The 26,985-nt window shown below is 25.8% G+C and overlaps 1 protein-coding gene and 1 long non-coding RNA gene across 16 annotated transcripts in view; one reads left to right on the top strand and one right to left on the bottom strand.

Annotated features, from left to right (window-relative positions):
- LOC107993170 (CCR4-NOT transcription complex subunit 6) overlaps positions 1-26,985 on the top strand; it is a 587,279-nt gene that overhangs the window by 137,835 nt on the left and 422,459 nt on the right. The window lies entirely within an intron of this gene.
- On the bottom strand, positions 21,068-23,939 carry LOC133666402 (uncharacterized). The gene is made up of 3 exons (XR_009830499.1): positions 23,170-23,939; positions 22,988-23,091; positions 21,068-22,127 (listed from the first exon to the last, which is right to left on the bottom strand). It is a non-coding gene; the product is annotated as an uncharacterized LOC133666402 (long non-coding RNA).

Below are 26,985 nucleotides of genomic sequence, written 5' to 3'. Positions count from 1 at the left end.
CATTGATAGCTTCCCTCGGTGGTCACAGTATACTCGCCGTTAAATTGGAATTGGAGCTATACTAATGACGCTCCCATAAGGCGGTATCGCGGCTCGGCACATTTAGGTCGGCTGGATAAACTTAATTGCCGGAGGTAATATTTTCCTGGTCGTTTCAGCGGACGAAAAGGATATTGTCATAATTCCGATATCGACGAATTTCATTTGTTCGAAAGAGAGGGAGGATTTTTATTTGGAATGGAAATGGGGAGAGGAAGGATTGATTGTTTAAAGGATGAAATGAGGAATTGACAGATTTGAAAAGAGGAATGTTTTTGAATAAGAAATTTGTTTTCGATTGAATTTTTGGAAAAATTAATTATTGATTCAACTAATAATGAAATATGAAGGATGAGGAATATTTAGTTTTTTGTATATAAAGAAATGCAAGATACGTCAACAAGGAATGTAGTTAAGTATCTTTTTATGGTGGTTTGAGTAATAAGGAAATTTTATGTAGGAAAAGGATTTTGTTAAAAAATAACAATTATTTAAACTAAAACAGAAATAAAATAGAAATTTTATAGTTGTTAATAAGAATTTACGATATTTCAATAACGTTCAATCTTTTGGTTTGGAGTTTGGAAAATTCCAATATCTCGGCGATATTTTTATTGGCTTATTGCCTCGATTTTATTTGCATTCTCAAGATATTTATATTTACATTTTTACATTTAACAATTTATTTAAAATGTAATTGTCATGGACATGGGCTCTAATTTATTCGTATTAGTTATTTTTAAAACGATATTTAATTTATTTATTTGTTTAATTTATTAATCGTCTTTCTTCGTATAAATTCTTCCAATAAATTATGAACAAATTTTATTTACTTTTGGACTATTGTCTTCATTTTCATTTGCAATTGATTTATTTTTGGAATACTCACAGGATAAAGTAGTGTTCGAGAAAGATTCAAATGCGAGTTGGAATGTCGTACAAAAACTGAATAATTTAAATTATTTGCTGATTATAACCAAAAATAAACAAAAAATATTTAATTTAAATTACGTGCAATAAAATTTCTTAATTTAAAAGATTTAGAAAGTGTGTTTTAGCGTGTGATTATCACTTGAAATTTGACCTGTTTCGACATCCATTAGTGTTCATTTTATTGCTGTTACATACATACTTTAGAAAGTAACAGAATTTGCAGATAGATTTGAGAGAAGTGTCATCTAAGCATTTGATGAGTTCACAAATATATGAAAATGTTTTTATAAAATATAAAATATTAAAAGAGAACAAATATGCGTATCAATATCAACTTTTGTCGTTAAAGTGATACAAATGACGATGAAATATGGTTGCAACGATGCCAGAAAATGTTTAGTCATTCTCATAATAATAATAAATCTTAATTTTTACCTTTAGCTGATTTCAAAATACTCATCATACTATCTTTTTCGCTCTTATTCATCGCTCAAATATTATATGACAGTCGTGTTTTTGTTTAAAGTCCCATAGATCAGCATTTCTCAACCTTTTCGTCGTGCGATCCAATATATTAGTTCGTAACGATCTAAATATTTAGAAACTTCCTGACAATTATTATATTTTATTCACCTTTGAATTTTTATTTTTTTTTAAATATTTTGAATCATCAGTTATGTAACGAAACAGAGAAATGATTTTCAAAATTCAATTAATTGCTGATCCAGAACAATAAAAATATAATCACGATAAATATACTCGTAAATAATTACTCGTAATAATTATTGATAAATACAAAAAAGATGATAAAAAAAAACATACATTATTTATTTCGTATTTCGAAAATCCATGAGATCCGTTAAAAGTTTATTGCGACTTAATATCATGTCCAGGTTGAGAAACTCTGCCATAGACAACAGAAGTCATCCTTCAGGGATTATTTTTGTCTCTCGTGAGTCACGCCCAATCTGCGCTTTGATTTCACGGCGTGTTGCAGCTTGTGCAAAGTGTATCGCGGATCTCGTGGATTTTCGCTACGAATAAGCCGCGCGCTCGTTCTCCCCTTCTATTTTGCCCCTATTGTATGGATGCGCGCGGACGAGCACGAGAGGATCGGGCCCGTGTTAGAGAAAATCGGAGTGACTGGCGGACGAGGCGCACCCTTTACCTTAATCAATGTTATCGCGAGATTAAACGCAGGTTGGCTCTGTGTCCAGGCTGACATCGACCGAGCGGGGCTTTCAGCCTTGCCTCCTTTATCCGACAATCCCTATACAATCCTGATATCACTCGTATGACTGGACGTCGGTCGATATGGTCAATTGTAAAATGTTCGTGTAATGCTCATTCGCCCTCTATTTTCCTTCCCTGAAACCCCATACAAGATACCCGCAGATATGTGTGCGTCGAGTCGGTGGATTATGTGTGGATTACGTAATTAATTACGTAATTGTTACTGAAATCGTGTAGAATCGTGTACAGGATGAGTTACGTAAAGCGATCGTTTCGAATACTAGTAATGCCTCCGTAAGTGGCAGTTCGGTCAATTATAAAGGCAACATTTTTTTTAATCAATAGAGCGATAATTTTGGCGACTGGATCGATTTGTTCTCGAGTTTTGGTATATATTTTAATGAGCTTGAAATATATGCATGTGTATTTGATTTTAATTTTCGAGATATTTATAAAAATATTTTTGAATCGGATTTTATATTTAATATATGTTAATAGTGTTATTGTGTTTATACAAATATGGGTAATGATATCACCATTATTATATTTGAATTCGAGAATACGATAGAAGAAATCTAAAATAATCCTTGGTCGAAGTTATAATTGATATTAAGTATGATGTTAATATCGCTATCGTTATATATTTCAATTTTTGTAATTTTAATTTTGATCGTCCAATAAAAAATAATGGAAAATAATTAGAAAATATATTAAGCTTTATAAAATTCAAGTGAAAATATCTTTTAATTAATATTATAAATAATATTGTTTCTTAAATTTGTAACTAATTATAGTAACTGATTTTTAATATAAATTTTTTTTATAGAGAATAATAAACTATATTGGTTCATATTATCTATTAAAAAACAATTCCATCAAAAAAAAAAGAATTGTCCTTCTGTATAACTCTTTTATATTTATATGCAAGAAAAGTTAATAACAGTAAATTTCATCCCCTTCTACAGTTATGAATTATTTGAAATAGTCACGTTACATGACTCACTTTGTAATACATTCTCGTCCAAGTTACGAAACGTATTTAAAATCGATTGATAAACATAATTATAAAATGAAATTGAAATATTCTTTGCAATAACAAGAAATAAATTATATACTTTTAACAAAACGTAATAATAAAATTTATAAAATTTTATTACAAATTTCTTTTAATAAATAATATATTTAAAAATTTAGCAAATATCTCATTATTAATAAATGAAATGTATACGTATAATGAGAATTAATATTTTTGTCGTATTTGTTTCTTATCTTTTTTACGAATAATGTGGTATGGCATGACAAAGCCAAGAAAATAAAATTTAATGATAATTATAATTTATTTTCTAGATTCATAATTTATAACTTTATAGCTTTATTTAAATAAGATTTGAAATTTTTTACATTATATGTTTGTAATTTTATATGGAAATTCTTTATTTTTTATTGAAATTTTGCATATAAAAAAAAAAAAATAAAAAATACTAAAAAAAAAAAAATAATAAATATTGTTCATAGGTAAACAAAGACATTTTAATTTTAATCAACAGTAAAATGAAAAATTGAAAAGCTAAAAGACAAAATAATTTTTCCAAGTTATTGATAAATATTTAATGATATTTTAAACATATTTACAATATATAAATGATATTCTGACATAAAATATTGCTTTTAAAATCTTGATGTAACGATAAAGGACTAGATTACAAAATGAAATTATATTTAAATAATTGAAATTCAACGTAAAAAAGTAAAAAAAAAAATTTTTTTTCGTTTCGTCTTATGAAGACGGTTTTTTATCCAAGTAATGTACGTAGATACAACTTATCTTTTTAAGGAATATTCATTGTCAAGCATATTTTTTCATTTTCATATTTTTCAGGTAGAAATATTAACCGTTCATTGAAGATTAATTGATGTCAGTTGGTAATTGATAAATTGTTTCTTTTTTTCGTCGCTTTGCGTTATCTTACAAGGTTAGACAGTGAAAAATATTAACCAACAAAATTTCATTGTATTCTCGTAAAGGATAAAAGAGAAATAAAGTGTAAGAAATGAAAAAAATCTCATTCATAAAACGATTATTCTTAGTTCGTATAATGGAAAAAATTATAATTTTATTTTTTTATATAAAAAATTGGAAACTTTTTCAACTTTTTCTTTATTTCTCATTTTCTGGAAATAATTAAAGAAAAAATTATGTATATAGATATTACATATATTTCTTTGGAAGATGGAAATCTAGAAGCTAAAAATAGAAATATAAAAATTGGGATAAAAAACTTCGATTGAAGCTTAATAAATAAGTTATAAATTCTAATATAAAATTCTATTCAAAATAAAGCAGATAACTCTATCTTTGTCACATACATATCGTGATCATGTCGTGAGCAAAATAAAAATGATAGAATGATAATTAATATTTATAATCAAATTATAATCAAATGATAATTAATCTATAATCAAACAGTGAAATAATTCTATTTTTAGTTATAAGATCATTTATTTCTTTAAATGGATTAACATAATTATATTTTATATGAAAAAATATAAAAATTTTCATAAAATATTTTTGAATATTTATTTATAATATACATAACTGAATTTTCAAGGAATCAAATAAATTTGAAAATGAAATTTTTCATTCCATAAAATGATAGAAATTTAACTGATTCTGAAAAAAAATTATATAAAAATTTAATTTTTTAAATTTTATTGTCTACAATTTGATCATTATTATCAAATAATAAATCATTTTTAATATTTTATCTCTGTAAATAATAAATTACTTCAAAACCAAAAATAAATTATTATTATTGCATTCGAATTCTTTCTTTATATTATTATTAATCAATATAAATATTCATAAATATAATGATATATTACGAAAATATAAATACAATATTATACGGATAAAGGAAATCTTTAGTACGTGTGCAATATTTAAAAAGGTTTTAGATTTGAGAATTTTCATATCTGTATTAAAGTAATTATAATATATTGTACATTGCGTTTGCATAATATGAATATTCTCAAGCGGATCTGCAGTTTTCATTTCAGTAATTTTGTATTTTATTTTATTAATTTATTCTTATGCAAAACGTGCTTGGCAAATTTTGGCTGGCACAATAAATTTTTGGTACAGAATGAGACATGTAAAGCGTAACAACCTATTTCCTTTTAAATTCGAATAATATCGAACTTGCTTTATTTCAGTAATTCTTAATTAACTCTGCACATTATGCCACATTATTTTTCACGCTAAGTCCATTAAATGATACATTGGATTTTTAATAATTATAATGTATCTTTTTAAAAAATTTGTAAAAGAATTTTGAAAAATTTCATCGATATGTTCCCAACTATCTATTTTTGAACTATATAATTAGATGTTTGAAAAAAAAACTTACACATTAACGAAAATGATCATCTGTTATTTTATTGGTATAATGTAAAATTATGATGAATACAATAATAATGTATATTTATATAATAATACAATATATAAGTTAAAGTATTGGAAGATGTGTTCTTCCAAAGATATTTCTTCCAAAATTAAAAAAAAGTTAATCATTTAATTAAATTAATTTGATATTTTATATTATAGTAAAAAAAAATATGTGGTATTTTCTTAAAAATTCTTGCAATATTAAACTTTATACATTACATCAATAGAAAAGTGCTATTCAAAATAGAAAAAATTCTTAAAAAATTATTAATTTTTAACTTTTAACCATCCTTTTACAATCCTGTATTTCATTCTTACTTAAATTTAATTATTTTAATAATAATGCATTTAGTAGTTAAGGTTTTATTCAAAAATATAAAGAATTGTACGTAAAAAAATTTAACTGATGCTCATCGGTATTATTAGATTAAAAAAAGCAATTGTAGAAGTATTGTTCCAAGAGAAAGTCATAGTCTATATTTAAACTCGAGATTTTCCTTACTTCAACTGTTATCAAGCTTAATCAACCATTTTTGAGTCTAGACGGTAGTTTCAGTATTTTTCCCTGCTCATCTTCAATTCTTTTATTCTTGCTTCAGTTTCAGCTAGAACTTCTTTCACGTTCAATTTGGCATTTTCTTTCGTTTCATCTGGACGGTGAAAATATTCCTCTTGGTACTACTTTTCAGTTCCTCGTGCAATGTTTCTTATAGTGGTCTTTCTAAAATGTGGAAATAAAAAAAAAATTGTTCATACATAGTCTTCATTTTTTTATCAAGAAATTTTATTTATTTTATTAATTTTAACGAAAATTTGTGTGTATATAAATAATATTCTTATAATTTTTCCATTTTTTGAATACAATTTCTGAAATTATTTTTTAATAATGAAACGTAAAAATTTGAACATTTTATAATTAAAATTTCTACTTTTATTATGAAATTATACTTAAAAAAAAATTTTTAAGTTTTTAAAGATTTAAACAATGATGTGCATAATTTAATTTTACTTTTTACAACGCATAAAGTAATATCATTTATAGTACAACTCTCTCTGTCGGCAATTGGTATATTCAAAAAATTACACTTAATATAATTTTTGCTTAATTGAAAAATATTTCTATGTTGGATAGTGATTTAAATGAGGAAAGAGCAATGTTTTAAGTTAGATGGAGATTCATTAAAAATATGTTATGATAATCTGAAATCATTTAATTTAAAGAAACAAGTACATCAATATCCGCGATGGTTTATGAAAAAAAACAGTTTGTCACGCTTTATGCATTTTACTATATATAAATAATAGTTTCAATAGTTTTTAGTTGCTTTTTTCCAAATATCTTGATACACATATATTCGTATAAGAGCATAATACGAAAAAAAGTAACTAACGGAACATGTGTTTTGAGAATAGAGAAATATCCCATCATATAAAGGAAAATTGGAATTCGTATTTTATATATATAAGTGCTTAACGGTTAACTAGTTTCTAATTGCAATTTTAATGGACATTTAACTAAGAGGTTACTGAAAGTTCATTCTCTTGATATAAAACCAGAATGAAAAATCAAACACTTGTGTTTTAAATGAAAAAGTTGATTGGAACTGCTATATGTTCATATATGCATATAATTCTCTTTTTCAGTGTAATTGAATTTCAAACTAGTCAATTAAATAAAAAAGAACAATCTTATCGCGAGATTAAAATCGAGGGATCGATTTTCCAGTTTAATTATAGTTTAATAAATTCTTCTGAATTAAAACTTTTGATATTATAAAAATTACAAATTACCGATATTTAATCCCGATCTTTCTCGATCTTTTATAATTCGTTAAATCATATTTCGGTCCATCTATATTTTTATAACATACGTTAAAAAAGAATGTGTTAGATTCGTTTCGATTTTCCTTGTGTAAAAATTCATCGTAATAGTAATAACAATTTTTGTTATCATATCTGTTATCATATTTGTAATTATAAATTTGCAGAAATCCAGATCATTGTGATGATTATGATATAAGTTATCGATTGAGTTATCAACTGTGTAGAATCTTGCATAACTATCAAGGAAATAAATAGAAATAGCCAAATTTTAGTATCTCTAAGAATGAAAAAGTTAATAAAAATTCGAAAATTTTTCCTTTTCGAAATATGGAGATATTCCGATTATTTTAAAAGATTTTTTTTTTTAAGAATATTTAAAACTTATTGAAAGAAATTGGTGAAAATGATTTCTTTCTGCATATATTTTTTCACATCGACGTTGTAAAGACTCGAAATATATTCAAAAATTCAAAAGGAAATTTTCAATATTAACAGAAGAAAATTATTTTTAACAATTTCTTTATGATCTCTAATTGCATCATATGTCGAAAAGGAGTGTAACGTTTCTAAAAAAATGATGTGGATAGAAAAAAGATCTCATTATTATTTAAATTTTCTGTTAACAAATCAATTGGATTTAAAAAACTTGATATTTACTTAATTGATTTATCAATATCAACTAAGAAAATTTAAACAATAAAGAAATTTTTGAATTACACACATTAAATTTTCATCGTGATTTAAGTGTCTCTCGATATAACACTTTTTCCTTCCAATATGATATCAAAGTTTGTACCATCTATTTCCTCGACACCTTCTACATCGCTTATCTCCTCACGTAGCATCCCCTTCATCGTGATTAAAAGAATGAAAAACGGAAACGTCGAAGAATGCATGTAACGTTGCTTGAAAATTCAAACTTTCTTCTCACGGATCACTGTGTAATGGATGTTTATTGATAATTCCACGCGGGAAATAGTGGCTCTCGCAACGGGTAGTTTCGATAGAAAATAACAACCGACCGAGATGCGTAGGGCCGGCTAAACCGATTTATTTATTGATTTTAACTAGGAAGAGACGAGCGTACTAAATCCTCCCGAACGATAGCTCGTAACCATATTCGCATCCAGATAGTTTACGACACGGATCCATGCTATTTATCTTGACTTCTACCTACCTGGTTGTTGCCGAGACACGGATGGAATTCGAATTGCACTCTCCTTCGAGACGGGGAGAACTTTCTAACGGTTGGGAAGAGAGCGTCTACGCGATCAACCACACTCGGTCGCCGCTACTGGAAAATCCCCTTGTGAAGCTAATGGAGCAAGCTATTACCGTGTTTTCTAGCCTTTTTCGTCCCGTTTTTTTTTTCTTTTTCGCGATGTCGTGAAATTTAATCAATGTATGAGCAGCCGTAATGCGGTATCATCGAATGCCAAACAGCTGTGTTCAAGCTGAAGGAATTGCCAATAATCGTTAACGAGTCGGATCCTCTGATTCATTGGTGGCATTTTGTCTTCCGCAGAATTTTAATTTAAACGTGTCCTGTACGTACATATCTATATTACGCGTTGTACGACAAATATTTTTTATTTTATTTAACGTGTGGTATACGCCAATATAATAAAGATGGAGGATTTATATAATGATATTTGAAAATATACGTAATAAGAGAAATGAAAAAAAACTATTATATGAAAAATTAAATTTAGAATTTAGAATAGCGATATTTAATATAGATAGATAGTTTTCCTATTGAAATGCATAATAAATGTATAATCATACACATGATTTTCTATCCCATTCTCTTGGCATTTAGAATAATAAAACGTTTGAATAAAATTATTGCCATTTGCCAAATATTAATTAGTTGTTAATTGTTAAAAAAAAGATAAGATAATATAGATTAATATAAAATAACACTATTATTTAAAATATTTGATTATTTATATAATTCTTCAGTTAAATCATATTGTTTAAATGTTCTGAATATAAATCAACAACAGATTCAGAAAAAAATGTATGTATATTTATTATTTGCAGATGATCAAATGTATCATCACAGGCAAAAATAACACCATGATGCCATCGTCTATGACAATTTTAATCATTAAGTGTCATTATAATATCACTTATTTAAAATTATAATACTTTGTTTATCTTAAATCATATATAATATATCCACCAAAAACTGTCAATTATAAAATAATTGTTGAATAATTGCGAATATTATGTAAAGAATTTTTTTGTATTATTTTTTATGCAAAATATAATAGTTTAAAGGAAGCATTTTTTTCAAAATCATTTGAAGATCATACGTTTTAAATAGAATATCGTATTTTAATTTTGATAGACAAATATTAATGTATTCGTGGAAGGATTATTTCTAGAGATTATATATTATTGAAAACACAAAACTTTATATGTAAAAATTATATTTTAATTGAGGTTTATCAAAATATAATGAGACAACTGTATGTCATTTTTTATTTTACTTTTTTTAATATAAATTTAAATCTTTTTAAATGTAATAATTAAATCTCAACTAATATATTGTATGATTAATTTTGTATATCAACTTTTGTAAAGTTTTCTGTCCTTCGGATAATTTTAGAATTATCAATTTTATGGCTTTATCTTTTTTTTTTCTTATCTAAATTAGATTTAGTAACTTCAAGTTACATAAAAGAGGAATACATTAATTGTAAGTGATATTCTGTTAATCTATATTTTTTTGACATCATTTTTTACAAAACAATTATTAATATTGAATTATCGTAGTCTGAATTATATAAAAACATTTTTCATAATGTTTTTTCCTTAAAAATATTTCATTGTATTTAGATGAGATAATTTAGATAAAACAGACAGTAGTGTGTTATAAGTGATAATACAGGAGAATCACGCCTACTTACAATGCATCAGACAAAACAAATCTGCCATATTGAATAAATCTGAAATATTGAGGGAAAACAATATTTATACGCTTCGTTTTATAATTGTTAAACAAATCAGTTTACCGTTTTTTTCCCCAAGGTAAATATCCAGGTAATCCAAATTTTTCCAGGAAAATTTAAATATGTATTTTTAAAGCTATTTCAAGTATAGTATATTTCGTTTTCTATAGATCAATAATATTTATATAAAAATTGAATATTTTAGATTTGTTTCATAGTTTAACAAATAGAATAGTTTAACAAATAAATAAAGAAATATTATATAGAGAACTATGCTTTGGATTTCGAAATTTGTCACGTTCAAAATTTGTCTCGTTACGAAATTAAAAAAAAGAATTTGACCATGAAAGAAACTTCCTTTATAAAATTTGTATAATAAGTGATTACAAAAAAAGCATTCTCTCATTGTATTTTTCGTTGAATAAATATCATGCATTCAGCATGAAACGCCAACGGTTCGTCCATAGATATTGATGCAAATGCACTGAGAATATTCGTTAATGACACAGAAGCTTATGAAAGTATTCGAATGTTTTACATTTCAGGTTAGAAAAAAAACTCGAAAAATCCTGACTTTAAAATTTGAATGTTGTATGGAGCATAATTGATTATACGTGAAACGAAGAATCTTTTTAAAATAAAATCTTTATAGACATTTTTTTATTTTTATAAATTTATTTATCCAAACATTTTATGTATATTTCAAGTTTTGATTCATCTCGCATCAATATTAACGATTTAAATATTTAAATATTAGCAAATTATGTTGATGTTAAAATGAAATTGGAAATATTTGAAAAATTAGAAGGTGATAAAATTGTTGCAAAATTCAAAAATACAAGAATTGAAAATTATTTGCAAGATATATATTTTTTATAATAAAAAATTCATGAAATTTGACAATTATAGAATTTTTAATTATTAATTTTTATAATAAAAACTGTTTTTTTTTACACTATTGTCTATCTCAATTTTTTATATAATGAGTACATTATTTTTTTCAAATTATAAATAATTTATTAAAAAAAGTCTATTATATCATATTATATTATATTATATATAAAAAAAGTCCTCTATTATATTGAAACTATCTTTAATAGATTGAAATGGCTCCTTATTAATTCGAATAATCGACGTTTCACTGTAATTTACATATATAATTTTTATCGTTCTATTAATTTTGTAACAGTTTTTATTTATGACAAATATTTCGAGTTATAGTATATTATACATATTATACATTAAATATCGTTTACAAAAATTGAAATATAATATATTATAATATAAAAAAAATAATATTATTAACATTAATTACATACAATTATGTTCATTATTATAGGAAAATTAATACTTTATTTTTACATGGTCGAATTCGCAAATTCGTAACAAAAACTGTTAATTGAGCGATCTATCTTGTATGATATCACTGAATTATTTTTGACCTACTTGGCCATGAAGATATTGAATGAAATATCTATTCTGTAACAAAAAACGATATAGATGACTGTATATTCGAGATGAATTTACATTCTTGTATGTTTTCTATATGTTTTTATGAAGCAATGTAATTAATACTTAATATTGTACAGTCATCATGATAATTAAGAAATGTTTTGTCATGGTTAATATAGATAACTTCTACGCTTTTGAATCGATGGAGATCTGTTAAAAAAATGGATCGCAAAAAAATTAGCCTTGACTTTGATTTTCAAGATCAAATTTTTTTCTTTCTAAATTGTATCGTATAATACGAGAAAAAATGTTTATCTTGACGAAATATTACTTTTTTTAAAAATAAGTTTGCAATTTATAAATTATTTTTAATATAGAATATGATAATTTATATGTTTTTTAATTTTTTTTCTCAAGTTAACGTAATAGTTAAAATTTTTTAAAATTAATTATAAAAATTTTTTATCAATATTAACAAAAAAGAATTTATATTCACATATGTACGAAATGACTTAATCGATTGTTCAATTTTTGATGGTTTAAAGAAATTCCCAAAAATAACTGTAAATTATTTTCAAAGAAAATTTGATTTATTTAAATTGACTTTTGAATTTATTACATAATAATAATGTAATACTCGTGCTTTAAAACAATATATATCGCGTAATATACATGAAGTTAACATTTGTAATACGAGATTCTAAACGTACAACTATTAAAAACATTAATTTATTTCTAGGAAATTTAATAATAACTTTAATCGGTAACACGAGAATGCTATTCCGGTCGAAAATCACAAGGGAGGAAGAACAATTTGTGAAAGAGAGAGATTGAGAATATTTGAATTAGAGTTGTTAATATAGCCAGCTTTGAAAATTGGAGTCATGATCAAGTTGTAAATGCCAGAATCATCTAACTTCGAGCATTAACACGTTATTACGTAGTTGAATATGTGCCACTTGAGAATATGTATATGCGATTCTAACTTTTGATGGAATTGAAGTAAGAAGATATTATCAAATGCATTTATTGAACAAATGAAAAACTTTATTCGTCTTTCATTTTTTTTTGATCTCATTATTATTTAAATTACTTGTGTTTTGTTTTATTTGATGATTTTTAAAATTATTTGAAAACTAGCAAGGAAAGATAATTGAATGATAAGAAATGATGATAATAATTTAATTTTTTAATTTGATTTATATGATAATATATTATTTTATTATAATAATTATATATTAATATAATAAAATATATTATATTAATTTAATGATATATTAATTTAATGTAAAACGTATTATTCTAAAGAGAACATGATATTTTCTTTTAAAGTAATCTTTATTCGTATAATGTTAAATAAAAAAGTGTTTATACATCGTGGGGGAAAAAAGTTTTTGTTTTTTTTTCATGGATAGATAAAATAGAATACGATATCAAAATTTGATCACCTTTGAAGCACTTTTTATATTTTAGAGAAAACTTTTTATATTTAGAGAAAACTTTAAAATGAATATTATTAAATTTAGGATTCTACAAAAATATAAGTTGAAGACTCAATTGGTTTTTCTTGCAATTTAATGTTAAAGTAAAAATTTAGGAAACTATTATTTTCTCCAGAATTATTTATTGTTTGTCTCATATTAAAACTATTTAATGTAAATATTTTATATAAAAAAAATGAAAGTAGTTTAGTTATGTAAAAATATGACTTATTTAGAATAAATTGTTAACAATTTTTTTAATTTTCAAAAATTGTATAATTTTTTTATTTTTTTATCGTTTGTTCTTATTTGTTTAAAAACATTAAAATATTCAATGAATAAAATCACTATATGATTTCGAAATTTATGTTTCAGAATATAAAATTCGATTTAGAAAAAAATAATTATTTTAACAACATATCTTTTTTTATTATTATCTTTAAAATATTTCAATTCAAAGACCGTTAAAAGATCATTATTTATCTAACCTAATCTAAAATATACATTGTTTAACTTATTTACCAATACATAACCTAACTTAACTTATCAATTTAGAAATCAAATAATATCGAAGAAAAAACACGATGAAATATACACGTAGACAGAATCCAACAGTCTATTACAAAAATTTTGTGCAAATATAACTCAAAAAGTGAAGCCAGTCGTAAAAAACCGTAAAAACTATAAAGAAAAAAAATATTTAGAATAACGCTTCTTCTCTCTTTCTCTCTACGCTTCTCTAAGATTAATAAAATTTACAACGATGAAAGATTGACCAAATATTGGAATATTGTTTTTTTTACTTATTCACAACAAAAATAAATAAATTTCGAATAGAACGCGAGGTAATTACGAAAAAGTATATATTTGCCTGTCGATCGAAGCGATTCCGTTGGTAACATCGGTCACTGTAGGCGGAAGGGTCCTTGAATAGGATATATTACACAAGCACGGGTGCGCAGCATCGATGGGGCGGAGATTGAAACGTGTTATACGGGATAGAGGGTTTTGCGGTATGCGAAGAAGGTCGCTTAACGGGGCGGGAGTTCGATGACGTAGAAAAAACATTATGTGACAGGCTGGCCGCTTTTATAACAAGCACGATGGTTGGTATGTGTTGATCGTGGAAAAACGAGCTTGAAAAAGGAACACATTCACCGCACACGCTCCCCAACGGTGTGTAGGAAAAACCGATACCGTCATTTATCTCGTTCACTTTTCTGAACAAGTTTCGGAAAATCCTGTTAGCCTACAATATTGCTCGAACTTACGATTCAACTTTCTATCGAATTTATACAGCTCGTGCTTCGAGATCGCGCGTTTCTGTATGTATAGATAATTTTTCTGCTTAATATAAAAGTTAAATCTGCTTATAGTTATGATATTTGCATAAATATACATATATACAAAAGAATTTGGATTATATTGAAATGATGAATACATGAATGTATAATATTTTTCCCTTATACTAAATTCTCTTATAGTAAAAAAAAAAATTGTGTAACGTATACACTCGGTATTATTTTATTTTATTTTTTTTTAAATTGTTAAAATCGAAAATCACATTTTTTAATCCACGCTATTGAATAATAATGAATTTTAAATTTAATATTTATTTTAATAAATTAAATATTTTTGTAATTTTTCAAAAATTTAATATTTTAAGATTAGATATATTTATAAAAATCACTAATTAATGAATTTTTTCAATTTTTTTTATTATTAACAACTTAAATTTTGGCAGTTATTATTGATACTTAAAATTTATTAAATATTTAATTATTCCGTGTATAATACATATTTAAATATACATTTTAGATTCTTTATTAAGATTCCTTTAAGAATCTCTCTTTAACATTGAACAAATTAAATCGTTTCGAACAATTAAATTATTGTGTCCAACTTTTCCAATATTACCACGAGGATATCAGCATTTTTGCCAATATTAATATATACGAATAAAACAAAAAAGAAAAAGATAAAAATGAAAATTACTTTTCTGTTCTCTAATATGTGAAGTTTTTATCGTTTTATCAAGTATTTCAACTTGTTCCTGTTTACCAGATGTAATATTTCTTAAGATGACTTTGATGTAAAAAGAAAATACAGTAATAGTTTTCCCTTTCATTTTTTCTGCATCGTTATAGAGGAAACAGTAATTTGCACAGAAATAATGCTTTGTTCCCAGATAGATATATATGTATAAACGATCTCTCTAACGTTCTTCAATCTGTATGTCGATCGTTATATCAAATGTTTTGCACGTTACGGAATCAGATAAAAATAACGAAGCGAAATGCATGGAAATTGCAAATCGATTCGTGACAAGAGGAATCAACTTTTTAATTTCAATTTTTAATTGTTTTCATTCGTTTCAATCGATATTTTCATATATATTTTTCTGAATTTAAAAAAATTCCCATGTTATTCTAATTCTTTGCATTTCAAATATCGTTTCGTGTAATATTTGATCGGTGTTTTATTATCGATTTAGTTTTGGAGATAAAAAATGTATTGTTATTTCTTTCCTTTTCTCTAATAGAAATTAAAATTAAAAAAACGAAGCATATTATTTAATGTTTATAAGAAAAAGGAAAAATGTTTTGTTATTATAAAATTAAAATATTATTATACTGCAGATATTTATACAAATTTTTATTTTGAATAATTATAAAAAATGGAACTTTGATAGAAATATATTCAATTTATTAAATATTATATTTTGAATACATTTTGCGAATTACATATTTTTTTTAATTTTCTTTTATAAATATATAAATACTGGAAATTGTAAAAATCTAAATAATTTAATTTTATTTTTAAGTCATAATACATTTGTACATCAATTTGCATTCGTTTGATCATTACATTCGTGTAAATTAAATTCATCTGCAATCAATAATTAATAATTAATTTGTTAATTGCATTTAGCAAATATCTATAAGAAAAGTTTGTCTATAAAGATACATAATTAACTAGTTATAAATAATATTGCATCTGCTATAAAGAAAAGTATGACTTTTATTATTCTATTCGTTTGATACCATGATTGTATGTTGTTATTATTGCATAATAATATACGGGATAATATATGATACATATAATTAGCTGAAAGTTGCTAGTCAATATGCTATTAAACAATACAATAAGTAAATATACCGATGTCAATCAATTGTCCATTAGATATTGCGATACTTACCAAGCAGTCAATAATCTCTTTCGAAATCTAATTTTATTAGATTTATAAATAATAGAATAATAAAATTAGCCCAAAAGAAAAAGAAGAGAAAAAAACGAGCGTATATATGGAACGCTTAAACCGCGCGATACATATCTTAATAACGTATCAAAAAGGCGGAGATACCGAGGAAACCTTGTCCTCTAATATGAATCATGGAAGCTTAGCTGTAGGCTGAGCGAGATCGTTCCATTGTGCGCGGTATGTAGTCTCAGTTCGCGGTGTACATAGTTGCGTCCACGTATCATTATGTGAAAACCTCGTGGAATCCAGGAACAATACGTCTCGGGTATGTATGCCGAGCATGCGAGAGGGAGAACGTTAGATACAATAGAATTACTGGGCTACGCGATATTGTTAATAACCCCGCCGCTCGTTCACCCGCCAGTATTTTCCATATCCTGTAGTTGCACATCGTTCCATGGTGTTTATCCATTCTCGGGATAAGGAGCGTGTTCGATGTTTTGTGAACCGCTTCGTCTATTATTTTACTAAGCTCCGTATCATTCGCTTGTTATTAGAAAAGCGTTTACTCTTTCGTTCATTAACCACGCCAATTGTGTACCACACGCGCACGATAGATATTCGTAATGAATATGGAAATTTTCGAACGTTATCTTATCAGAGAGACGAATTAATTAGAATTATTAAGTTATCTAATTCGAAAATATTGTTTTTAATATTAGTTTTTGTTCGCAATTTTTTTTGCTATGATAAATAGAATCTTTGATGATACTTGAAACCTATTCTTTCGATATTCTTTGTGTTTTGAATACGATTTTATTTGAAAATATTTTTTACAACAGGATCATGAAAGATTGAAATAAACGAATATATTATATATATATAAGTGGTTTAGTATTTCTTTTTATAAGCGATATAATAATTTGTATTGATTTACTAAAGAAAAATAAATTTTACTTTCATATATCCTCTAAATATCTATGTATATAACAAAAATATAATAAAAATTAATAATATCAAATTATTGTCTTCTATATAATTTTCGTTAAAAATGTTTTTTCATAAAATGATTAATTTTATTTGAGATAATTATTTTATTTATTAATTAATGAATTATGATTGAAGTAATTATATTGTATTTTTACATAATAATACAAAAACGATTAACGACTTGCTCTATTTTTATTGCACTTTTATTCCTTATTTTCCACAACATTTTTTGTGTATTTTCTGCCATATTAAAAACAGAAAAGATATTTAAGTATGATGAAAAATATTTAATTTAATTTTGTTCAAATGGAAATATACATATTATATTTATAATTGACTCTAATGATATTTCGTTTTTTGAAAATTATAATAATTATAATTATAATAATTCTTGTTTAAAAATATTATTAAGAATATTCGAACCAAAATAATTGAGAATATAAATTAGCATCCCCTGATATCTTTCGATTTATAGTAATAATAAATATCTTAAAAATTACCACTGAGAAATTCTATTTTTATTATTTTTTATTTCTTTCTTTTTTTTCTCTTTTTTTTTTTTTATATATGGACGATATTATTCTAACGATTGAAATTTATGACTTATAAATGTCATCTTTGTTTTTTTCAATGTAATAGACTATAAAAGTATAAGAATTTTGAATAGATATATCCGAAATAAGGGAAAATTTTTCAGCATAAAAAAATCAAATGTGATTTATTTCAAGTTGTTCAAAAACCATATAGATCATAATACATAGATTAGTAATAATGAGGTCATAAACGCATTAAATATTAAGCTAATGCTCAATTGAAATTACTTATGTCAAGATTAGGTTAAATTAAGATTAAGTTTACGATATCGATACTATCACTACTAGTTTATGACTTTATACAATGCTTCTTGTATCGTTGAGTATTTGATACATTCGGTGACAACACGTGCAACGTAATATCACGTTTAAGATATTCGAGAAACCATCGTCGAATTACGCTTGAATCTTGAGTTGCTCTTTATAAGCTTCCATTGGTAACCTAACCTCCAACCTTCCAACTCGTTCATGACATTCGAGTAAGCTATTACGGCTATCTTGCCTCTGTAAAGGAGTCGCCAAACTAACGTGAAATTTACGGTTGTTTACACCAAATATAAAATTTTCGTCATTGCGTGTCGAAAACATGTCCATTTAAATAAAATATGTAACCATGTAACCATAAAATTCAAGAAACAAATTAAATTCTATTCTAAAAATTAATTTCTGAAATAACTACGATTCATTTTCTTGAGACAATAAGTTATATAAAAAAATTCAAATAGAACAAATATTTAATTCACAATCACGAATGTTTTCTATCGTTTTGAGAATTTTTTTAATAGATTTTTTTGTGTATTCAACACTTTCCTTCTTATTTATACTTTAAAAAAAAATAATAAATAATTAAATGAATGGGATCCAGTAGACCTTTAATTTCAATGGGTTTGAACGGCCACGCCATGGATCTCGCGAGTTATTATATCCGCAAGGCCATTTTGATCAAAATCCAGCAGCGAAACTGTAGCAGGCTCCCCCATACGGTCAAATCTCCAAGTAGAAGTAACCATCTGTAAAATTACCTACCGCCGAAGCTCGTTAGTTCTTTATAAATAAACCTCGCGTGTGGATTGTGAGCCCTGACACGCAAGCCAAGGGGAGAACGAAAAAAAGAGAGGAAAAATTATTACGGTATGTCATTATGTTACCCCGCAAAAAATAAACGAACGGATTATTAGAACGAATCGCATGATCATCCACGGCGTATTTTCTCCCTTGTGCGGTTCGCGGATATATGGTATATATATGTATACTTCCTCTTCTAAGAAGATATTTAACGGTGCTTTTTTACTCGCGTGTATGCGGTTACGTATATTTTTTTTTGCAAAACATAAAAAAAAAAAAGAAATAAATCGATTATAAACTTGCGAATCGATTATTATTAACGTTTTTTGTTCGACTATCATGTTCGATGTCTACTGCATTTTTAACGTGGTTATTCGCAATGACATTCGTTTTCGATAACATATTTAAACGTTATTATTAAATATTACGTAAATATTACATGGGATGATGTAAGAAGATGGATAATTATTTCTGATTTTTGATAAGAGGTTTATTATCGAATCATGCAAGTATAATATAATATAGTATAGTATAATAAAATGTTCGATTATCTGAATTAATTAAAAAATACATTTTTTTCACATAATTGAATAGGAAAAATTAAATTTGCGAATATATTACGAAATTATTTATTAAAAGATTTTAATGGATATGGATATTTATCATGTAAAAGAGTACATATTTCATAAGAAAATTGTAAAAAATAAATTAATCATTTTTGCTATTCGAAAATATAAATATTTTCATATTTTAATAATTTGGAAACAAAATCGTCTTGTATTTAAATAATCTGTATTGACAATCGATATTCGAATAATTGATTTATTATATATTTACATATAATAAATATTGTAACTTAAAATCTTTTATTAAATAAAAAAATTCTTTAATTTTTTATGTGTATATTTTTATGTATAAAAGATAAATTTTCTATTCATGTTGTGAATATAAACATACAAGTATGTATATATTTGTAAATATGTAAGAAAATTATTGAAATCGTATCACGATTTTTGTTTGATGATTTATATTTTTATATTTTTATAATATTAATATTTGAATTTTATTTTTAAATTTTTCATATATATAAAAAATTCTAAATTTAAAAAATTTTGCAGTATAATTTTTTTATTATTTTATTATTTTTTATTATTTTTTATTATTTATTATTTAAAAAATATATCTGCTAATGACTCTATAATTATAATTAATAAATATTTAATATTTATTTTCTTTATAATAGAGATTGTAATTGATCATCATTTTTGTTAAACATGTTTGCATTCAAATTTTGTTTTCTTTGTCTTTTAAATTTATCATGCGACAACTAATCCATTATCTTCTGAAAGAAGATTAATTAGTTTTTACATTAATTGAATTACAAAACGAAAAAAAATTAGTACTTACAATAATATCTTAATTTACATAATATAATTTTTTTTATGAAAATAATTTAAATAAATTTTATTTGCAAATAAAGTTTAAAGTTTTTAATTTTCTTTATACTTTTTATATATTCAAACAATTCATTATTATATTTATTATGATAAGATAAATATTAAATATCAAATAGTTTTTAAATGATTGTTCATGATAAATTTATTTTATATGAATGATATTTTCATATTCATAAAACATACTTTTATCTGAAGTTAGAAATCAATATAAATTAATCAGATGAAAGATAAGATAATTTCTTGGAAATAGCTATTTCAATTAATTTCATTAAAAATTCCATTTAAAAAAATATTCATGCGTTTATTTACAAAAAAAATAATGTTTATCTGGAAACCATTTAATTTTTATTTTTTTTTGTATATAATGGATAATGATAAATAATTTATATTTATAAATTGAGATTTAACATCTCTATATAGATGAGTCATTGATATTGAGTCAAATTGATATCAATTATTAGTATCAATTATAAGATATCAGTCAAGTATCAATTAGATATCAATTAGATATTATTACGTATCAATTTTTGATAAATATTTATAATAAAAAATCTAGCTAATTCAATAAATATTCAGATATGTAAGAAGAATATATATTAACAAAATTTTTCATTAATATTTTGGAAATTAATAAGTAATCAAAGCTAAAATTTTATATTTCGCCTTCCTCTATCACTTCTCCAAATTTCGTATCGATCGATCTTTCGATATTTTATTCGTAATAAAGCATTTAAAATAGTTACTTCGATAATTAATTTATATCGATAATAGATTTTGAATTAATTATTTCAAATACGACAATAATAATATTTCATTATTTCATTAAATATAACTAAAAATTCGAAAACATTTGAATTTCGCGCGTTCCATTTTTCCATTTTTCTCAACTCCTTTTATCTGATTTATGAAAAGTAATTTCAGGAGAGAGATACAAAAAGAGAGAGAAAGAAGAGAATCTATCGATTTCCTATAAATCGTAGCCAAGCTCGAATTTTGTTGTCGCATTAAAGGGCGAAAGAAACAGCTTGTACAGGTGCTGCAAACCTGTGGTATGCAACACACGACTCCGCCCTGACAGGAACAAAGCCTGTGTGCGCCGTCGTTTGCCTGCTACCGTGCCACGTTCTAGTTACAACTGACGTGGAAATCCTCGGTGGCCCGCTAAGTGGGACTCGACGCCGGAACGGGAAATTTGCAATGTCCCGTGTCCTGCTACCTCAAGATCTGACGTGCTAATATGTCGTTAATATCTCTGCGCTGCGTGCGTGACTGCCGGCTAGATTGATATTTTATCGTCGCTCGTTAACGTCAGTTAAACGAATTCGCAATCTTTCCTTGCTGGCCAGATGGAACGACAGGATTGGATCGATCCGTATAGATAATTTGCGCTTGCATATTCAGCGCTTTGCGACGTCGCTTATTCGTCACTTATCGACCGAGTCGTGCTGATGGGAATCTATATGTGACGGATTTCGTTATTTATTTTCAATCTATTATTCCTCTTTATAAGTAATTTTTATAAGTAGAGACTAGTATTAGTAACTTATTTAATTAAAATATTATATATTCGTTAAATTATTTTTTGAACATATTATTGTCATTAATGAATTGACGTGTTTAAATGAAATTAAAATTGATTATACGTAGATACATATGAGATGAAATTTATTGTATTTTGTAACATTTAACAGATAGAACGTAACTTTAGTAAATTATACATCAAAGCGGTTATAAAATATTAGATAAGAAATATTACTAAAGATAATATTTATTTTTTTATAAGTTCACAATAAAGATTATTTTTTTCAGAATTTCTTCCAATCAAAAGATTATCTTCCAATTACCTTTTTATTTTTCATTTCTTCATAATATATAAAATTATTTTTATTTAAATTTTCATTTTTACATATTATATATAATTACCTTTAATTAAATTATCTTTTTTTGTATTTATTTCATATCTCACACATTCTATTCTATTTTATATTAATACAATAGTATTTTACATTTTAAAAATTACAGTATTTTGATAATGAATTTCATATTGCATTTGCATCCAAAAACTTTCTATCAAACGTAGTGTAAACATAGTTTTCCAAATTCTATTTAAGGATAACTAAGAATATTTCATGATTATTAAATATTTGAAAAATTTTTTCTTCTGGTAAAAGCTATGAGGTACATGAGTACTCAAGTAATTCAAAGACCCGATTCCAGCTACATACAGCGACGTGCTAATATGTCGTCTGCGATGATGACATACGCATATGGGGAACGCAAACGAACTGCTGCGAGGCTGAGTCCATCAACACTTACCGTTTCAATATGTCCCCGTGCATGAACGTGACTGGACTCGAAGCTCAAGTAAGGGAAGATTGTATTCCGTATTAGTTTCCTTTCACAAGACAATGAGTATACTCCTGAATAATTAATAACGTTTCTGAAATTTCATAGCTCTAGTTACGAAAGTTTGATTATTAACAAAAAGAATTACCTACATTTATCGTAAAACTTTCTATTTATTGGATTTTTATTTGAAATTAGATTTTAAATTCTTTTTTGAAATTTACTTTATCCAATTATTATGATTTATATTAATATTACTAAATATTCGTTACATTGTAGTTGTAAAACTTCTTTTACATAATCATAATAATAATATATAAATTTAATAGGATCTTTCAGATGATTGGTATCATACAAATATGACAATTGAAGAGGTTTAAAGCATTTTTCTTTAATTAACAATTTATTGAAAGATGATTTGATTAAATCTTGATATCCAATTACGAATAGAAAACTTAATCAAAAATTTATTTGCATAAATTTAAAAATTGTCTTCTCAATAGAATAATATTCTTATAGAAACTTCTCATAAAAAGATCATCGAAAGATAGAAATTTTATTTTAAAAATCGGACTTATCTTTTCCTTTAATTCCATTTGTTCCATTACATTCTTCATATTCGATACTTAAAAATATCAAGCTTATCCGTAAAATCAAATTAAGCGCTCGATTCTACTTGCAAATTATATCATAATTTATCCACAAAGAAAGAAAGAATACACACGTGACAATTGTCGATGCAAAGATCGATGTTTTTTCAAAGATTCACTCAAACAGATAACATTCATCGATAAAAGAAAAATTCTCAGAAAAGTCTGGCAAAAATGGAAGGTATCGACTCGTCGCGCAATATCTCGTATCAACTAAGCTCGTTAAATATCTTTTTTCTTTAATTCTTCCAACACTTCGATCTTTTAAGTCCGCGAAACTAGGTCGTTCGTGGAGTAGTGTATACATCTATATATATATCTACATCGCTATAGATAGATTACGAATCGGGATTTGTCACGGTTATCTCTCCTTTGCGATATCCGCCGACAAATCTTAGCCAAGCCACGAGGCACGGTATCAGGTTTAGCACCCAAGGGATCACGGATGCTTGTAACACGCGATTTCGATACGCACGTGTACGACTCGTGCCACCTCGAAGGTACACATACCAGTTGTCATCTTTTAAGGTCATCGGCTGACAGAGACTCATCGTCGAGAGACGTTCCCCCGTTTCGAGGCGGGGAGGCGATCGGTTGTGTGAACGTGCTTGCACACCTCGCGATTTGACGGCTAAACAACATCGATTACCAGCGATAAATCGCACGTTGTCAGGCTTCTTTCATCTTGGAACGCAACCTCGATTTATGGCGGGCTTACATCCAGCTTCGTTAACGGTCCCGATCGAAACCTTCGCCGCGGGCACCGTGTGGATCGACGCGATCACGCTTATAAAGTCAGTCTTTCCAGTTACTTTGTGCAACTTATTGATACAGCTTTTGAGCAATTTTTCTACGCGTATGCGTACTCCACGCTGAGGAAAATTAATGATAAAATTTCTGTGAAAGATATATTCTGTGTATGTGTAGGGAATCTGTTTGATTTTAATACGCGCAATTGTCCGCTAAATTATTAAAAAAAGAAATGTTTCGTACGAAAATCAAGGAAGATGTCTTGTTTGCTTAAATCAGATTTATCTATAAGAGTTTTGTTTTTTTGAACTTATTATTATTTAACCAAGATTGTAATCTATTCATAATGCATAAAGTGTGGATAGATTAAAATGAAACAATATATTTATATGTATAAATATAGAAGTCTTTTTTTTTTTAATATGTTCGTTATTTAAAGAGAAACATCGATTATATTAATTTTATACAATATAAAAAGAGTAAAAAAAAGAAAAATGTAAAAATATAATGAGTAACTCTTGTTAATCGTTCTTTTTAATATGGATGATCTGTGTTTAAGACATAATAAAAATTCTTCGAGAATTAATAACCATTAAGGTTATACAATGTTACAAAAGGAATGAATCAATGATTTTGACATCATGTTTTAGATAAAAGTTGAATATCAAGACGAGCATATTTTATTAATTGCATAACATCATATAAAAGTCAACTTTTGAGGTCGACTGATGAAAGTCTTAGTTCAATATTTCAATTTGAATTTGAAAAACAAAATCTCCAAAAAAATCTTATTTTTATTATTTTTTTTTTTTCATTAAGAAATCCTATGTTGGATGCAATAAAATTATTGACACGCATGTATTCTCGACTCGAAAGATATAAAAAAAGGCATTTACCAGTAGACCAAATAACGGTTTTACAATGTCTATACAAGTTCAAACGATTTAGAAACAAAAACATACGTTTAAAAATTGATTTATGTCTACACTCACAAAACCCACTTTCCAATCAACTCAAATATCATTATTTTATATACGTACGAACATTTATCATGCATCCGCTATACCATATTATTCTTATAACATATATTTAAAATAACCGGTTGCACGTTACATTGTATGTAATTTAACAACGCATTATTCTCGCTTCTCATATAAATATACTTAACGATAATATCCTGTTCATCCTTAATTTTCTTCAAACCAGCGTATTGTTATCTCGTTGAACACTTTCAACGGATCGATATTTATATTGGAAAAATTCCATTTATTAGATTGGTGGCTTACTAGTATTTTATATATATATATATATATATATATATATATATATATATATATATATATACTTAGTATAAGCAAAATCGAAGCAAGAAACCTTTGAGAAAAGGTTGAGGATCCATGAAAAAAAACGAGGAGGGTTGTTCCGGTGCTTCTTCGTTGATAGTCGAGATGGGTCAATTTCCTGAATGGGTATTCCCGACATTACCTACAACTTGCTGGGAACCAAGCTGAAATGTTCTGAATTAAGGGCGGAAATCGCTTCGTGCCCTGTCATCTCTCTCTCTCTTTCTCTCTCTTTCTCTCTCTTTCTATCGTTCTAATTTGTTCATCCTAAAGAACCTCCATTGGATCCACGATTTTAGATTGAATCGTGGAATGGAATCAGAGTAGCACATGTGTAACAACTTGTCCTGATTTTGTCGTTGCACTTTCGGATTTTATTTTTTTACGGGGGAAAGTGGAAGATTTGTAAAATTGTGCACGATTGATTCCGGTGAAATGTTTCATAACAGATCTCTTTGTAATGAGTTATAAAAAAAAAAAAAAAAGAAAGGTGTTAAGGATAATTAAGAATAGATTTTGTGTTTTAAATTTATTGGTTATTAAAAGAAGATTGTTTGGATAAGAGAATTATCTATATTTTGAGAAATTCGAAAATAAAATGTCTATAAAAAATTGGATATAACAATAATAATATAAAAACAGTTTTTATTATAAAAATTATATTCATTCATATTCATATGTAAATTTTTTAATATACAAAGGAATGTATCTTGCAAATAATTTTTAATTTTAGATTTTTTTTAAATAGTAATGGGTTTTTTAATATTATATAAGTACTTTTGCTAATTTTGTAGCACTTTCACCACTTTTTAATTCTATAAATATTTCTGATTTCGATTTAACTTAGTTCGAATAATAATAATAAGGAATATTTCTCAAATTAGTTTTAAAAAAAATTTTTAAAAATTAAAATTCGTAATATTCTACTTTTCAATATACTTAATAGCTGAAATGAACCATTAAATTTAATACCTTTTGTCGGGAAAATGACGTCAAAATCCGCCATGCAATTTTGAAAATGAGTATAAATTACATTTTTTCATAATTTTTTTACCTTTTGAATTTTTTTAAACACACGCAAGTAAATGAAATAGATAACAAATTGGATTTCAGATTTCAATTCTAGCGATAGATGTTAAATATTGCTTTTCATCTATACCATTCGTTCTATTATAATTATTATCTGAATTGCCTGTTTTAAATTTCTTGTTTAATTTTATTATAC

The sequence above is a fragment of the Apis cerana genome, linkage group LG7 (assembly GCF_029169275.1).
Source record: "Apis cerana isolate GH-2021 linkage group LG7, AcerK_1.0, whole genome shotgun sequence".
Taxonomy (NCBI): Eukaryota; Metazoa; Arthropoda; class Insecta; order Hymenoptera; family Apidae; genus Apis; species Apis cerana.
This window is presented reverse-complemented; position numbering and strand designations above follow the sequence as displayed.